This window comes from Ambystoma mexicanum, chromosome 6p, assembly GCF_040938575.1.
Source record: "Ambystoma mexicanum isolate Mex_15411 chromosome 6p, UKY_AmexF1_1, whole genome shotgun sequence".
Classification (NCBI taxonomy): Eukaryota; Metazoa; Chordata; class Amphibia; order Caudata; family Ambystomatidae; genus Ambystoma; species Ambystoma mexicanum.
In genome coordinates, this window is record NC_090935.1 from 941,256,740 (window position 1) to 941,275,058 (window position 18,319).

General features: G+C 45.1%; 1 protein-coding gene and 1 pseudogene across 2 annotated transcripts in view; both read left to right on the top strand.

Moving 5' to 3' along the window:
- The window catches only part of DMXL1 (Dmx like 1), a 1,868,248-nt gene that overhangs the window by 494,360 nt on the left and 1,355,569 nt on the right, over positions 1 to 18,319 (top strand). The window lies entirely within an intron of this gene.
- On the top strand, positions 453 to 11,607 carry LOC138511092 (glucocorticoid-induced transcript 1 protein pseudogene; annotated as a pseudogene).

The window sequence follows — 18,319 nt, forward strand, 5'->3', positions numbered from 1 at the left end:
CCCCACTCCAAGGAGCCCAAAGGGGCCCAGGTCCCCTACCAGCAACAAGAAACATGGTTGCCAGCTGAAAAGCGGCTGCCCGCCGGTGGAAATGCAGAGGCACAATGGGCCCACTCACGCCAATCTGGGACAATCCTGACTTCTCCCCTGGAATCACACCAAACCAGTTCACGGAGTGGCGGGCCCGTGGTTTAGAAACTGTTTCTGATTTCTTCGAGAATGGCCTCCCTTTAAACTTCGAAGAGTGTAAATCAAAGTTCAAGATCCAGGAAACAGAAAGGTTCCGCTATACCCAGCTAAGGCACTGGCTATCGAATCCCCAGGTCAGGAAACAAGGCAGCAGAGAGCTAACAGTATTGGACCTCACCCTCTCAACAAATCCCCCAAAAGGGAAAATTTCCGCATTGTACAAAATACTAGATAGAACAGACCCCACAAAAAAAGAACCGTACATGGTGAAATGGGAAGAGGACATCGAGAGACCAATTGAACCAGAGGAATGGCACCACATCTGGTCCCGTGCACTGAAAAGCTCAAAATGTGTGACGAACAAAGAAAGTGCGTTTAAAGTCTGCTACAGATGGTACAGAACTCCGGCAATCCTTAACAAGTGTAACCCGGCTATCCCTGCGCAGTGCTGGAGGGGGTGCCCGGACCGCGGAACTCTATTCCACCTCTTCTGGTCATGCCCTAAAGCCACCCTATTTTGGAAAAACATCCTGGAACAAATTAAAACAATCACCGGACTCAACATCCCCTGGGACCCAGGGATCATGCTACTGGGGGCGACAGGAGAAGGCCAATTCCCCCTAACCGGCAGCCTGGCGGCCCTATGCTCCCATCTCCTGACTGCGGCCAAAATTACCATCGCCAGACTCTGGAAAAACCCAGAGGGCCCGTCTACACAGATGTGGTGGTCCAAATGCTGGGAAATTGTTGCAGCTGAGAAAGTCACAGCCATCAGATCAGGCAATAAACCCAAATTCGAACGCATATGGGCGCCCTTTCTGGACTATGTGCAGCAATTCCCCAGGGTGGCGAGGCAACCACCTAACTTACGCTGGATGGGAACCCAAGACTGAAAAGAATGTACAGATCCAAGCCGGATATGCAACTGAGCTCCTCCACGCCTCTGAACTGTCACTAACCATCAGTCTATTTACCCTTACCTGGAAGGTCCTGCGCTAAAGCACACTGCCGAAATCCAGCGAAGCGTCACCTCGAACCCTTGAAATTGTCTCCTTGTCGAAACAGACAGTCATCTGTTCCTAATGTGCACACAGCTCCTTGTCCCTTGTCCCCCCCCCTTTCTGTTGTAGTTAAAATTTTTGTTATTGAAGAGAACGCAGGACTGGCTAAGACTTAATTACGCAAAGAGCTGTTCCTTCCACTAAATGTTCTCACAAGTTGGTAAAACATGTAATAATCACAGCTTCTGCATGACTTGTTATGTTTAAAACAATAAAAATAATGTTGGAAAAAAAAGAATAAGCAGGACTCTTAGGACTTCATCGCCATGGAACGTGGTCTACCATGTTATTGCTCATCTTCCATTTGTACACTTAACTTAATAGTACGTGGGCATCTGGAATTTGACTAAATTCCATGCTGTGAAAGTGATCTGCTCTCTTTATGTCCCAAGTGTCATCCACTTGTTTACCCAATTCCTTCTCTCGTACAATTGTCCTCTCCCTCGTACTCGCTTGCCTCGCTGTTAGTGTGTGGTGTTTTTGTGTTTATGGTTCCATTCAAAGTTTTGAAGTGGTTTTATTGTACTCCCTGTTTTTTGAAGTTGGCAGTAAAAAAGCAATTTCTATTTCCGATGGGGGAATTGCTTAGGTTAGTAATAATATATTTTCACTCTAAAAAAACCTATATCTTTTTGGAATGCTACTGTAGATTCTTTAGGTCGCGTAGTAACACTATTAAGACTCATTCACATTGCACCACTTTTCTTGCAACACCAATCAAAATCTGGCAGAATCTTGTGTCTAATTGCTGGGTGTACTTCTCCCAATTTGCCTGTCTTTCGGGAGTGAAAGCATCAGGTATGTATTTGAACTATAGCAAAACAAAAAGGGTGATGGCTCTGGAAGGTTTAGAGCTAAGCATGTTTTGAAACAATAATAAATATATAAAAAACATTTACCCCAGATGCCAATAACCAGAACTTTGTGCTATATTTTATCTTAAGGGTCTGCAGCGTGGTTAGCCAGCATTTCTGTTGGTTAGCTCTGCAATGATAATATCTTAATGGGTTTGCATGACTAGTTTTACCACCCAAACGTCTTAAGATTTAAAAATTGCTTAGCTTTCTTAATGATGCCTGTCAATGTTGCTTGTCAATGTCATTGTCCTTTTGATCCAGTGGACCCCTTTAATTGGATTCGAAGTACATCTATTTCTCCATTTGCATGCAAGGCAACTATTAAGGAAAGCCTACACTTCCGCTGTGCCCTTCAGGTGCAACTCTCCATTGCCAGTCCACACTTCACAAAATCAGATTCGGAGTTACTTACCTTATGACCGTGATATTTTGTCACTCAGGCGAATCTTGACATGAGGTCATCTTAGTGGGAGCTGAAGTTTAGATGGACTCTTATAAGGGGATCCTTAGAAGACTGGATACTTTTGTGCAGAACTTGTGGTGGGTCTGACATGCTTCGAAAGCAGTACACCTTTACTATATTTCAGTGGACTATTTACTACTAGTCTTACATGTGAGGGGTCAGAAAGGAGAGCCGGACACAAATGTTGTATTTTTCTGAAAATCAGACATTTTATGAAACAAAAAGGGCTTGGAATAATACCTCTTTAGCGCTATTCTAACGAGACTTCCCTACCTCGCAACAAAAACGAAGTCTGTCTGTGTCTGAATGTCAGTTATTAAATAAAGCCGTGTCACACTGAACAAAACAACAAAAGGTGCAAGGAAATGTCTTTGTCTGGATGTTGGCCAAAAGTGTTCAGAACCAAAAACATAAAGGATGACTTCACCAAAAAATGTTCTCCAATTTAAAGACCCTTGGGTACAGAGGTTGTTTCCCTTGCCCTGGATTATTAGAAAAACTGGAAAAATGTCTCTTTAGCAAATAGTTACTTCATGTCTTAACTGGACTCGCCAAGTTCTTGTTTAAACAAATACATTCTGCAACCGTTTTTCTGTAGTATTTCTGATGCTTTATAGACCACTTGGTGTACTCCCATGCCAGGAATCTTAATACAATTTTAACTGCCTGGTGTATGTGCCTGTCAGGTCTTTTCTTTATGCATTTCACAATTCTTTACAATCTTCTCCCCACCTTGTTATCTCATGCAGCTATACTTGATTGGTGTTTGCTTTCATACTTTGTCTTGTCTGCATTCAAACAAACCTGGCCTTGGAACTTTGCCTTGTCTGCATTCAAACATTCTTCTTGTTGGGTGCTAAATTGATACTTTGCTTTGACTGCATTTAAACAACCTTTGTGCATTTTCTGCGTCAGCAGTATTGTAGCATTCAAACACTTGATGGCACGCTTGTCGGAATGCCCTGGGGTCCTTAGCTGCTCTGGGCAGACTGACCGTTTCCTTCCACTATCTCTGATGCAGCTTGCACCGCTGCGGTTTGATTCCTTCACCCGCATTCATGTTCCGGAGTGTGCAGACTTTCTCCCTGTGTCCTGCGCAGCTCCATAGTCCAATACCAACTATTCTGCTAGGCCCGGCTGGAGAATGCTGCCCGTCAAGCGGCCCAACTGCCAGGAGCTGCAGTCTGGGTCCCAGCGTCTCCACAGCACTTCTTGCTTGCACATGTTTCTTCTCTTCTCCCAGCGGTTCTGTTACCCCAGCTCCATTGGTGTGCCTCGCGTTACTGAGCCTCAGCATGGGCGGCAAGGTCTCCTCCTACACTGCTCAACTTGAAAATTCAGATACCAGCTTTAAATGTCCCACTCATTGCAGGTTTGGAAAAATAACTAGTTTCCATGTTAAACTTGGAGCACCTGTCAAACTCCCTTGTCCTCCTCCTCATCTCAGTACCTGGGTGGTTATGGGAGTTGGAGTCCATAGATATCGTGGGACTTTTAACTCCTGGATTGTTTTTCTTATGAATTTCACAAAAAGGCACATTAGAGACAAAAGATATTGTGTGTGAGTTGTGGGTATTTGAGCAAAAGGTGTTGGGCTGACTTGAAGGACAAAAGGTAATTAAGAACTCTGGTATTAAGAGGTTCTTCCTTATGGCAATGGGGGTTAAACCGCGCCTTGGCCAATTAAGTTAAAATGTCTCCACACCAGTTGTCTCCTCCCATGTGATCCACCCTCATGAAACCGCCCCCAGGGTTTGGATCAGGGAGCCGCTGCCGTACCTGGACACATGGGAAGAGGTCACCGCCGGGGAATCCGTGATGACTTCACTGAATTCATCACACACCGCTGTGCAGCAGCGCTACCTGAGCTATGCTGACTCTGTTCAACCTTCCAGAGTGCTTTATATAGTCAGAAATACATTTGAGATGCAGCAGAACGCGGTTCATCAGAGTTTAATGGGACTAGACGCTAGTGCGCACATTTGTGTCAGAGCTGTGTTAAATTTAAGTAACAGGAGCAGAAATTTGAGTTGAGGCGGTGTTGGCTGTGGGTGGCATCAAGGGTGGTACAGTAGGTAAGAAAAGTGCTCTTTGAAGAGGTAGGTCTTTAGCTTCTTTTTGCATTGAATAAGGGTGTGTGTGTGTGTGTGTGTGTGTGTCTGATGTAGACTGGTATGAGGTTACACAGTCTAGGGGGTATTAGATGGAGAAAGCCCGTTTCTTGTTTTATTCTTTTTTTTGCATTTTTGCAGCTCTAATCTGACCCGTTTTTGGCCTCTTATGAAATGTTGGTCGCCAGAAATGGTAACCTTGAAACCGAGGAGGAGAGGGAGTATGCAAAGTTAGTTTTGTAAAAGATGCAGCTGGTCTTCAAAGCACAGGGGTAAACCAATGTAGTTTGAGTGTGGGTGTGCGGAGGCCTTTGATGTGGCAGAGTGCGGCATGGAGGAATCCTCTCATTTGTACCAGGGCAGAGGTGGGTAGGCTGGTGAGCAGGGCATTTCCACCACCCAGATGAGTAAGGACTAGAGCCTGTACCCTGGATTAAAAGTTATTGGGCCTCATTAGTTTCCCAGTCTGGAAACAAGGGTGACGGTTAGCCCTTGTTTCCAGACCAGCAAACTACGAGTCTGCCTGCCAGAGCCGCTGTGCCCGACAGGTCTGACCCTGCCAGACGCAGCGGCCATGGTTGCATACTCTTCATGGGAGCACCAGCACTGTTGCTCCCGTGTCCCCACTCCCATAGAGTCCCATAGGACTCTATGGGAATGGGGATTAACAAATATACTGGTGCCTGACTTCCCAACTGCTGAACTAGTAATGACCCGATGGCACTGGGAGGTCAGGTGCCAGTAAATTATTACGGGTCCGGTAGCACCGGCAGGGTTACCGCCCGAGCTGTCATGAGGCCCATTGTCTAAAAGGAAGGGCTTGATGTTCTGCAAGTTAACTGGTACCAAGATGTCTTGGTTATTTTTACAATGTGCATTTTGAAGGGGAGATTGTGGTCAATGTGGCATCCCCCAGATTTGGCTCATGGTGCCAATTGAGGGGTAAAGCGTTCTAGGTTCATAGTGGACATCCAGGTTAATACCTGTTGTTTGGCGTTATTGGAAAGGTGGATGAATTGGGGTTCAGTTTAAGGCATGCATTGGACATTCAGGTTTGTCTTTGGGGGAGGTAGACCTTGAACTGTTGGATGCGTAATGATGGGAGGTATTTTGATGTAGTGTCATCTGCCTATTGATGGATGTTGTGATTGGTAAGGCAGAATCCCAGGGGCTCCATGTACGGGTTAAAGATCAATGGTTTGAGGGTTGATGCATGTGAAGGATAGTGGGGATGATCTGGAGGCATCCATCTAGTCATACTGATGGTGGTCTTCTACGTATGGAGGATGGTCTTACCAATTCACATGCAGTTTCAAAAGATGTCAACAATGGATTTATGATCCTCTCTGTTGAAGGCTGCAGAGAGCATCAGGGTGGAGGGATGTCCATTACCTAGAAAAGGAAGGTGGGTGGTAGTGCATTAGTTACGTAGATCATAGTGGTCCAATGTTTTGAATTTTTTTTAGGAGCTGGACTATTTGTCCAGTGTTGAGAGTAGTGGGAAATGTTTTTTCGGTGAGCAATGCCTCTACAATAACCAGGAAAAGAACAATGTTTTATTGTGTAGTGAGTGTATCGAGTATGAAGGCTGGCAGAAAGTCATCAGAGTATGAGGTAGCTTTTAGGGACGGTCAGGTGTTGGTCGTGTCCTCCATGGATTGAGTGTTGAAGGTGGTCCATGGCATTGTTTTGCTTGGCGGCTTGAGTAGTGCGATTTGTTGTGGTGGTGGTGGTGGTGGTGGTGTTTTTGCATAGCTTACTGATGCTGTCAACGGAGAAGTTGTTGCTGGCCTTACATTTCTCGATGGAATGATGTTTTTTTAGGATGAGAGGTGGGGGTTGATGCATAATTTGCCATGAAGAGAACCTTCCTTTCATTGTTGGGTTTGGCTGTGGTCTTCTGGTAGAGGGTGCTTTTTCTCTCTGGTGTTCAGTTGTCTGCAGACAGCTCAGAGTTCATGTCTGGTTAGGTTAGATGAGGGTTTGGACTTGTGCTAGGTTTTCTCTTGTTTTCTCCTGGGGATTCCTCTGAGTCTTGTTTGGCCTATCCCGGAGTTGAATGGTGTAGTCTTCGAAGGTGAGAGTTTGGGTTGAGGAGATGGTGAGTCAGGTTTCAGTGATGAAGAGTCCATCCAGGTCGTGTGACCGGTGCATGCACTGTCTGCCACATTTGCGATTGCAGAGTGGGTGTTGATGAGCTTCATCTTCTGTCTGTTGGTGGAAGGGGCTACATGTGTTGTCTTCAGAGGAGTGCAGATGGAGTTGCTGTGATGTGGAGTTCATGATGGTGACAAGAGTTGTTAGTTGTTTAAGTTGTCTGATGAGAATAAGGTTGAGCTGTGACTTTCCATCTCACTGATGATTTTATTGAACAATATGGATGAACGACTATCATTCCCTATACTAAGGGTTATCCCTTCCCAGTTGTTTAAGTTGTCTGATGAGAATAAGGTTGAGCTGTGACTTTCCATCTCACTGATGATTTTATTGAACAATATGGATGAACGACTATCATTCCCTATACTAAGGGTTATCCCTTCCCAACAAAATCTAACCAAGGTGTTCATCAGTCGTCGGAGTCCTTGTCAGGGGGGGGACTTTCTCTGCCTCTTGTCAAGTTGGCCTCCTGAAGTGCTTCTGGTATTCTTTCCTGTGGCCTCATACATGGTCTCAACGTTATCTTGTTTTACGGCTCACAATTCAAGGAAGTGGTGTCTGCATCACTCCCAGACCCACTGGTCCACCATGGGTTAAGTATGGTCGCGCCACCACTTATCTCTCCTCTGGGGTAAGGATGCCTTGCGTACAGTTTGGTTTCTCGCTTCTTTTCTTGTTGACGCCATGCGCCTGCAATTCCCTGCAGCTTTGTCTTTTGTATAGGACGCAGCGTGACCAGCTTCTTGTTTGCATCTGCCTGAGAGCAAATTTGTATTTTACAGGTTCTCTCTCTCTCTCTCTCTCTTGCCGGCTTCCCGACACTGTGCGTCCGGAGTCTCTTTTCCTCCACAGATCTTGCCTTTTCCCATTATGATGTAGCCGTAGGATTTCCCAGCATCGTCTTGCAGTCTTTTCTTTCTGTTTGCTTGACGCTGTTACCTCCATAAATGTTTTTCTCATCGGAGTACAAGGTACTTTTTCCATTAAAGGGATCTTCATGGTTTCCTGATGACAGTAACACATTTTAGTATGTTCTTCATGTCTTTCTTCGATTGGATATTTTTGTAGGTATATTAGTATGTTTGTGAGGGAGTTCCTCATAAGAACGTGAGTCCTTGTCACCAAAAGGGGAGTCTCTCCCGATAAGGTCCTGCTTGCCTTTACCACTAGGGAGAGCTAGTCTTATAGGGAAAGGCTCCCCTTTGGGGGGCAGTGACGGATTCCCATGATTCGGCACACTTACCTGTAGTGTCTGGTGTAAGGGTTCTGCCTCTTCCAGGCACGTCCTTTGCTTTGGACACACAGATGAGAGACGCCCTAAGGATAAGGATTTAGGAGAGGAAGATGTCAGAGGGCTGGAGGTGGGTGGGGGGGACAAACAGATACAAAAATAGTGCAAAAGGTAGGAAGTTGGAGTGAAGGAACGGCACAGAGGGCTTGAGGCAGATGGAGGGAAAAAATGTTCAGAAGTGGGTAAGTAACTAAGGTAATGTGACTGGAGTCTCTCCCCTGCCTTTGCTCTTCTTTCTCCCCCCACTGCTTTGTTTTCTTGTGTCTCTGATCACTTCTCTTTATCATCTGCCTTTGCTACCTGGCTTTTTCTCCTTGTAGCACAGCCACGCTCAAGCACTTCGTCATTCTCTGTACTCCTTGCCCCACATCCTCTATCTGCCTCCGTCATTTCACCTCCCAATCTCCATTAATGAGAGTAGTGTTTTCAGGTGTGTTTGTGGCCAGAATGAGAAATGTTTTTATATAATTATTGTTGGGACCAGAGAAGGTGTCAAATGCAAATAATCGATTAGTATTTGGCTCTTCTGCCCTGCATATATAAATGTCTGCCCACCATCTTTGTATCACTCTCTATAAACAGAATGCCAAAGTTGCAAGTAATGCCTGAAGCCTCCTGCTTTCTATCATAATGTTTAGTTCCAGATTTTTTTATAACTGAAGGTGCACACTATCGTGCAGTGTCCTTAAGGTGTTGGGTGATGTGAGAAACCTGAAGGGGTCTCATCCGCTAGTCCCCGGGATTATGTCATCCAGGTGCCCAGGACACGGCCATCGCTATTGGATCCAGTTCTTGGGGGTGGAATAGTGCGGGAGGGTCACCTGGATGAGGGGGTTCCTCGGGGAGTGGAAGTTGGACACCGAAGTTTGAGATGCGGTATCCCCTTCCTTGTGACACCTTTTACCCATCTGGCCTAGTAGGATATGTAGAAACTCTACCCCACCCTTTTCCTACACACACACTTTCTCACAAAGTGAACGACAGTGTACTAATACCAGGGCCGTTTACCTGACAATTGCACACACCAGACTACCCTTTCCCTTCCCCATAGGGATAAAAAGCAGAGCGCACTCCAAGCAAGGCCAAACGCACGAGGAAGCAGCCGTTCCAGGACGGCAGTTCAAACAGAGAAGAAAGGCGGCGAAACCTGAAAGGACGTCAATGAGGGAGTTGCCCTTGCCCTTTTCAACCCAGGCCCGCAAAACCTCTGATGAAAGACTTAAGACCGGGAATCGAGGCTGGCCCATAGTGTAACGGATGTCAGCGGTACAGGGCACCGACCCACATTGATAGCCAGGGTGGGCAGACAAGGTTGTCCTCATGCTACCGTCCTTGACTCCTGCGGCAAAGGAACCGCCAACGAGTTCAGCACAGCCAGTGAGTCTGAGGAAGCTGATAGTCACCCGTAATGTGTTGAACTCAAGTGGCAACAGTAAAGAAGATAATTAGACAAGAGGTCTTTTGTGGTACCAGAGATCGAGTGGTCCAGCGCCACGTGGGCTCCCAGTCGAAGGTCTCTAGCTGCTACCCCTCTTTGAACAAAGAGACTTCATCGAATATTGTGAAGCAAGAAAACTAAAAGTACCAAGAGGCAATAGGGAAGGCGGTATAAAGAGTTAAGGTTGTCATACAAGGGTTAAGCCAAATCCCTTGTACAATCGAAAGTCAACCCATTAACGAAGTTTTGACATTGTGAAACAGGGGTTTGCGCCCGGCTGAGGGAAACGCTGTGCGAACTGTGACTGTGTGAATCCTGACTGGGGGCTTAAGAGAAAGCCTGATTGTGGACTGGAAAAACAATGGAAGTGACTACCACATAGTGTTGAAACACCTATGAACGAGACCCTACCATCTCCCAGCGTCTTTAAGCCGCTTGGGAAGCTTCTTTTGTCAGCAGCGGCATTGGATACACCAGTGTCTGGGGAACCCATGAGCTGGACCTGCCCCCGTTGATAACCACCTTGCTGGGGTTGATGTCATGGCTTCCGGCGCATCTCAGCAGCCCCAGAGGATGAGGCAGTGCAGCGGCACCGGCTCCTCGCCTGCCAGCAGCCGCCTGCTCCTGCAGCCCATCCGGGCCACTATACCTTTCCAGCTTCGCCACAGCGGGCACCCGCTCAGCCCGACTCGATCAGCCTCTGTGGGCAGCAACACTGAACCCGGTGGTAATAGTCCTGGTAATAGTCCCCCGACGCCTGGCATAGTTGGTGGCAGTCCTCAAGGACCAGAGGCCCCAGGCGGCTTTGGTAGGGCTCGGAGGTCGACACCTGACAGCTGAAGGAGGAGCGGCTCCCCGGATACTCGAAGCGCCGGCTCCACCAGGTGCAAAGTTGACAAGCCAAAATCTCATAAAATATGGACCTCCAAAGCCATAAGACAAACATCTTCATTGGACACAATAACTGGACTGCATTTCACTGGACAGTGGCCGCGGGACCCTCATTTGGATGACCCTTCATGCATGAAAGATGGATCTACACAGACACCTACCTGTTGGGAAGAAGGAATGAAGAAGAAAAGTACCCACCAGCGGTCTGAGTCATGGGGACCAACTCAAAGAAATTGCAAAATTAAGGCAACAACTTCAGCGCAATAAACATAGCGGTCGGCACAGTAAAGAAAAAGATCGACAGTCACCTTTGCATGGAAACCATATAGCAAACAGCCAGACACAGGCCTCTACGTCAAGGTCTGTTGCAGTGCAATTATCCAACACGCCAATGCCAAAATCAACTGTTTCACGAGTATCCTGCAATTTATAAGGAATAAACCCTGAATTAGAAACAGTATTTATTAAGGAAACCAATGAAAAGGAAGAAGCCACTAAGTCGGACATTCTTGATGGTCAAAGAGCACCTTTACCCTCTCATTATCGGAGTAGCAGTACACGTAGTAATTACGTAGTATTGACAGGCGGACCTCATCAGTCGAGGAACGCAGGAGCAGCTGCAGTAGTCATTCACCATCTGTCTCTCCTTTTTGTCCTCCGAATCTCATGATGGCAGCCCATGCTCAACAGAGGACCTGCTGTATGACCGTGATAAAGACATTGGGAGTAGCTCACCTTTGCCCAAGTATGCCTCCTCTTCCAAACCAAACAGCTACATGTTCAAACGAGAACCCCCAGAGGGTTGTGAGCGAGTGAAGGTCTTTGAGGAAATGTCTTCTCGACTGCCTCTTTTCATGCCCTAACAAAAACAAAGTACATTTCATCCCCACTGGATCTGCTTTCTGTCCTGTCAAATTCTTGGGGCCTCTTTTGCCGGCATCTGACCTGACAATGAAAAACACTCCAATCTCTTCTCAAAACAGTGTGACAGTTGATAATCTTAATTCTCAAGTCTCTAGCTCATCTCTCTTGTATATTGCCCCTAACACAGCAGACCTAATGGAAGCACCACTGCAACAGGTCTCTCAGCAGATCGCGCAGGAACTTTTGATTGAGGAACACTCTTCTCAAATCCATGTTGTAATCTAAATTGTAGCAGAGCAGGCCTCAGCACGGACACTGAAGAAGAGGGATTCCACTAAGACCTCAGGCAGCTGCATGTGGACGAGAAATGCTTTCAGAACAACTAAATAAAAACTCTATGACCAAGCGCTTCTTAGCATTTCTTTAGCAATTTTTTTTGTCTGGGGTTGAACGATTCGAACAGCAGTTTCATCTGAAACATGCATCAAGTGAAGACTATGAATTCAAATATGAACTTTAACCAGATTAGTATGGTGTCCTGTTAATTAATCCACAGTATCAATAAGCTCTATAATCAGCAACAATGCTTGTATAATTTGAAAATGTCTTGCTAGTGTGTCCTTTGAGAAATACTGTACTTTAGAATTTTGTTTACAATTTAGCCAGGTGTTCTACCTTATATAATGCAATGAAAAAAAAAAACTGCGACCACAACAGTTGGACAGTGTCCTGTGGTCTAGCTTCAGGTACTTCGGTTGAAGTCTAAACTCGGGTAACTTGGAATGTAAATCATATTGGAATACCATTATATGGCTTTAAAACTTGAGGAAAACGTCACTCTTGTCTTTCCCTGTTTTACGCCGAATGATTTCCTCACTGTGTTTTCTTTACCGTCTGGATTTGGGAGAATATCTGGCAACTCTGTACCATGTTTCTTAGTCATGTGATCCAAGCAGCTGCCACATATTATGTAGTGGGTTTTAAGGAAGAATAAATGTGTAATGTTATGATAGTCATGTGCTACACATGTTAACCTTAAACTATTTAAAATAGTATTCAGTACAAGGTTAAACCCTTAAACATTCAATTTCTATTGACATGATTGCAAGAAGGAAGATGATTCATTTTGTGAAAACTCTCAAGTTTTTTGAGATGTTTGTCCATGCCACCATGCTCCCAATGACACGCGAGGATAAGGAATGCAGCATTTTATTTTATGAAGAACAGATTAATAGCGAGTTTATCTTTTGACATAGTTTCCCCAAACTAATCGTCCCACCCACATGCCTTCTAATGACAATGGTGGATAATAAATACAAAACTTAATTTTAAGTATTGAGTTTAGTAAAGCTGTCTTAATGTATTCCTTTTTCATTTTTGCACACCAGTACATGCATAAAATACACCGAGTGCTAATATGTTTGTGAACTCTGAACAAGTTGATACTTGTTAACATAAGGTATTGTGGAATGAGTAAACTGAATGCACATAGATTGTACAACGGATATAACAATCATAATGCAATGTTTTCTTAGGTGTAAGCTTTCTGACAATCCCTTTTCCAAGGCATATGTGCACCGATATGTTGATCTCTTCTATTTCCAATGTGTGCATGTTTGCTGACACTGTCCTAAGCAGGGTCTGCCACTTATTCTGTTGAAAGCCACAGTCGTGTGTAGCCTGTAATACTTGATTGACCCCATACTGGCTGGTGGTCTTGACTTTTTCTGCAAACCCATCTTCATAATCTAGTTTTCACCAGGTGTAGTAGATTGGAACCTGGGTTGGGCTGGTCGTTTAGAGTGCATTGCTTTTCCCCACCTTTGTATGCTCCTGATCCTCTGCTTTTATTAGCTCTTTAGAAGTGAACCCGTTGGTTACAAGCTGGTGTGAGTAGGTCCTGGATGTGCCAAAACATGTATTACAGAAGCGCCTCACCACACTGGACCACTTAGTCATGATTAGATTTCCTAGGTCACTGTTAAAACTCCTGAGGCTCCAGCAGCCCTAGTGATGCTTCAGCCCGATTTACAGTTTGTCATGCTAGAGTTAAATACCCTTACCAAGGTACTGGTACTTGCTCTGTGCATGCAAAACATTAAGAATCTGGTCCTACTCCTTTTATGGTCCATTTTACAATTCAGTACTAATTGGTATTGATGTCATTGGGGACCAACAATCGGCCAGAAGGACTTCCTCGACGTCTTATCACCATAGACCACATGAGTGGCTCAGTACTAAATGTGTCCAAAACACATGCTTCAGACTTGTCACCCATGGCTCCTTTTGCCCCTTGGCATAGCCATTGTAGTTGCTTCTCCGAGTATCTGGGCGTCTCCTCCTAGAAAGGCATGGAATCCCTGCATTGCCTTTTGGTGCTTGACAATGTTGCTCCTGCTGCTAGTAGCATTGTTTCATTTATAGAGTGATGCAGAGTGAGAAGGAGCAGCACATATTATGTCTATTGGACCCAAGCTGCTGGAATTAATGTAGAGGTAAATAGTTAATGAAGGGTAATGCCGTCACAATCCATAACCCATCGATTTGAGAAATTTGTTTTGAAAAATTAAAGTATGCATCAGAAAGGAAAAAGGAAAAAAAACAAAACCCCTATGAACATTGTAATGACAAGTGTGAACCCGACTGAGGGAGGCGGACAATTGAGAGAAGGATAGGAGGATAGGAGCCCAACTAAGGGGGATCCAAGGGTGAAGGGTAGTCACCCCACATAAATATTACCTGAAGGAACCTTGTTTTGTTGTTTTGGCGTATCAGGCCCTCTGAAGAAAGAGACCTTGCATGAGAAGAGACTCACGCACAGAAGGCCCAAATACTGAGAAAAGGAATTGTAAGCTTGTGCCAGGGAAGCCCAAGACTGTGCTGTGCTCCAGAGTCCCGCCTTGTCCTGTGCTAAAAACGTGTGGAAGGGAGACCCCGGCCATAACATCCAGACGTATCATTTTGTGAAGACTTCTTTCTTTTCTTGTAAACATTCTCCCGCACTCTTTTGTAATATTGTGGTAAGGATTGATAATTTTTTTTTTTTTTTAGCCTAGGACATTTTTATTTGACTAGACTCCACTAGGACTGTATTATTATTATTTGATGGCCGTAGCTTGCTCCTATCTTAGATTTAGGTTTAGATTAGGCATTTATCTCACCCATTTTACAGTTGAATTAACACCCTTGAACTGTTATCACATGTCTGCCTTACTTTGATTCCATGCCTTCCTTACATTGAGCAGGACTTGCAAGCTACTGCCTTTATATGAACCAGACCTTACTGTTGATCCACCCACACACTCCAATCGTGGTGGCTGAACGGTCACATGTTTTGTTTCACTTTTTGATATATTTTGCCCATATTTATAGACCAGGTGGGTGCGGCATACAGACTAGGCTCGAGATTGACAGGGAGCTTAGGGGATCCTCTGGGGCCTGCCTTGCAGAGCGAGTGATGGTCCCTGATCACCACAGACACTCCATTCCCATCTTCCAGCCTCTATCATGGGACTTCTTCACACCTCCCAGACCTCAATTCCACCCCTCCATCCCCATCCAACTACCTTCCTCCACTCTGCAACACGTGCCTACCACTGTCTATCTCCCTTAAGCAGCCCTCGCTACATGATGCTTTACAACTACCACTAATCTTTAAATCTTTCTCTGCCTGGTGCCAGTCCTACGTGCACTGTCATCTCCAACCATGAAGCATCTTGCACTGTTGCGAATAAAGATGCCTTAAAATACCATAAAATAGACCCCTGTAAATATAGTTCCTCATCCTGTTATCAATTTTTTAACGAAAGCTGCATTTAAGTGTCTGATCTCTTTACTCTTCATCACCAATTATGTTAGTTGGGCCGAAATGTTGAGCAACAATGTTGGGCTAACTCATCCTTTCCCCATAGGATACCCCCTTCTAAATGCACCCCTCTTCTGGTACAACATGCACTAGCAAGTGCTTCTTTGTCCCATTTCCAAGCTATGCCATTTCCTTTCAATGCTTTTGCTCTCCGTATTATTACATTGATGACCGTAGCACTGTTTCCATTCTATGTTATGCACTTTCTTGTGCTCCATCATCCTGGTCTGACTTGTTGTCAATGTTAGGCAGAATCATAATCAGTGCCCTTTGGGCACAATTAAGACGACAAGTGGCAATACAAGTTCACCTTTGGTACAAGCCTATACTACACAGAAAGAGGGGTAGCAATGGCTGAGCAGCCAGACTTATCTCAAGAGCAAATGAGCAGTAGTAGAGATTACACAAAGGACTACAATTACTGTGACTCAAGCAAACACTGACTCAAGGTTTCTGGTAAAAATTTATTTTTAAACCATCTGTTCACAAAACACTGCACTTCTAGTAAAATAAAACCACACTTCAAATATACTACACACAACCAATTCCCCTTGTGCAGAACAATTCAAGGTAAGTACCTTAGGATTTCACAGACCGGGGGTTGGGAAACAAAGACGTTACTGGGAGTACATACGCAATCACTTTTTGACAGTAATGACAGTTCGGTCTTACGAAAGATAAGCGTACCTGCGGGAAGAAATGTAACCGAAGTCAAACACACTTAGCACATGAATTAAAACAAGAGAATTGGGGATAAAAATCATAGGCAATACTTTTTTCAAGGCAAATAGACCCTTTCTAACAAGTGAATAAAAGTCAATAGGCCTGCGCCAGTGTCAATGGAACAGGTGGAACAGGGTACCTGTTGCCGAGGATCACATGGTTAGAGCAGTTCACGATTCGAGATTTCCATGAGTACTTAGATACTGTCACAAAGGGAAGCAAAAGTTATTTGAGGGAAGGAAGAAAAGGACAAGCTTTTGGTGAGGAAGAAGGGTTCACCCCAATTCCTCGAAGTCGGACACAGTACCTTATTCGTTGAAGCAAGCTGGTGCCACGGCAGTTGCTCCTGGCAGTTCCTGCAGACTCACGGTTCCTGAAGCTTCAGTCGTGGGGACAAGAAGTAAGACGTCTGGAACGATCTGCACTACCCTGGGATGAGACCAGCAGCAGCGAAGCAATGGTGAATAAAAGGTGCGCTCCTTTAAAACAGGAGAGGCTCTTCAGATGGCTACCCGGACCCTACAGCTGTGTGCAGCGATTTCGACCAAGAAGAGGATCCTCTGGCTGTGGAAGGTGAGCTGGTTGATCCCACCAGGCTCAAGGGAAGAAGACTCCGGACTGGATTTTATGTCGTTGAATGGTAGATAACTCAGGACTGCATCAGGGCTTCACCGGGACTCAGGAGTAGCAGCAGCCGTCGTCTTCTCCGCTTCTCTTCGGTTCTTGCAGTTCCAGTGGCGACTCTGACTTCCAACCCAAGAGTCCTGCCTTTTATGCCAAAATCCCCCATTCACACAGCCTGGCTGTCAATCACTCAGCAGGGGGGTTGTCCGACCCGGACAACCACCTCAGCCAATTGACACAGTGTGACTTGGGTCTCCAAGGAGACCATATGCAGGGGGTGACTAAACCCCTCCCTCACATTCAGCCCACCCAGACACCCAGATGCCAAAGGAGGGCTTCTCCATAGAAGCCCGCCAAAGGTCGGCGAACAAAAAGGCAAACCTGCTTTGGCGCGAAAAGTAAAACACAAGAAGGACTTTAACAAAAAGAAATGGCGACTAAACACGACCGGAGCCAAAATAAAAAGTATTTGGTCAAGCGGGTTTATGTTCGAGGCTAATACAATAGCCTAAAACAGTACCACGTTTATATTATATAATCGCGGTAGAAAAGGTAGGGTAGATACCACTGCCAAAAGCCAAGTCTAAATATTAAGAGCGAAAAACAAAGCTCCAAGAGGCACAAACAAAAAGGGGTAGGGATTAGCCCTTTCCAATACTCCATGTAAGATGGGGTGTACTGAGTCTGTAATTTAAAAAGACTACATAACGTTAATGGCATCTTTACATGTTTCTGGGAGACAGTAGTCAGGCCCAGAAAAATTGAGTCAGTGGGAAGTCTCAGACAACCTTGTGTCACTGCACTGAAGGTGCTGTGTAAGACACACACAAGTGGGGCTCATTGAGTGGTGTGGCTCCAGTGCCCAAGATCACACAAAAAGTAGAAATACACATGGCAAAACACATGTAAGAATGGGGAAAAAAGGCTCACACGCTTACCAGGTGGAAAAAAGAAACCCCTGAAATCCAGAAAAGCTGCCGAGAGACTCACTAGGTGAGGGAAATTAGCCATAAAGGAGAATTCTCCCTAACAGTCAAAGGGCTGATATTCTACATAATTGAAATAAGTGTTCTTTTGATGTAATTGCAAACTCTAGCCTGAAAGGTATACTCATCCTTGATCCTTCTGTGTCTGCCTTTACTCTTTTTGACTGATGTAAATATATCTGTGACTAAAGTATGTCTCTTGTTTTTAGGCTTCTTATAATGGCTGCAATTCTGATTAATTATGTAACTTTGCAAACGTGTGCAGAGCTTGCAACCTTTAATTGTTTGAACAGTCTCCTTGCTTTTTCCCAATTAAACCTCTCAGATATTCTTAACAGCAGTGCCACTAAGTGAGTTTCCCATCTGATGACAGCACAATTTAGACAGGCAACACCCACCAAGTGCTAGCAACTGGCATAGCCAACACACCACACACACATGTACATTGAACCCACATCATTATTACACTGGCATTTGTAAGGGTTACACCACTTTGTTTTTCCTTGATGCTCTTTCATCATGCAAGACCATGTAGATGCCTATGTTGTCATAAGCCATTCAAAATTGTAATGATTACCAATCTGCAACATATGTATGCACTGCCATTTGTTATGTGGTCGCAGGCTATGCTCTACTAGAAACCCAGAACTGTGTAACATGACACATCTGGACAGCGCAGTGTTAGAAAGTCATACCAGTGCTTTACATGACACACTACACTCAGAGTAGCAAATTATTAAAACGCTTCTCATACCTATTCATGAATGTTGGTGTGTTTTATAGCTTCACATGTGCACCC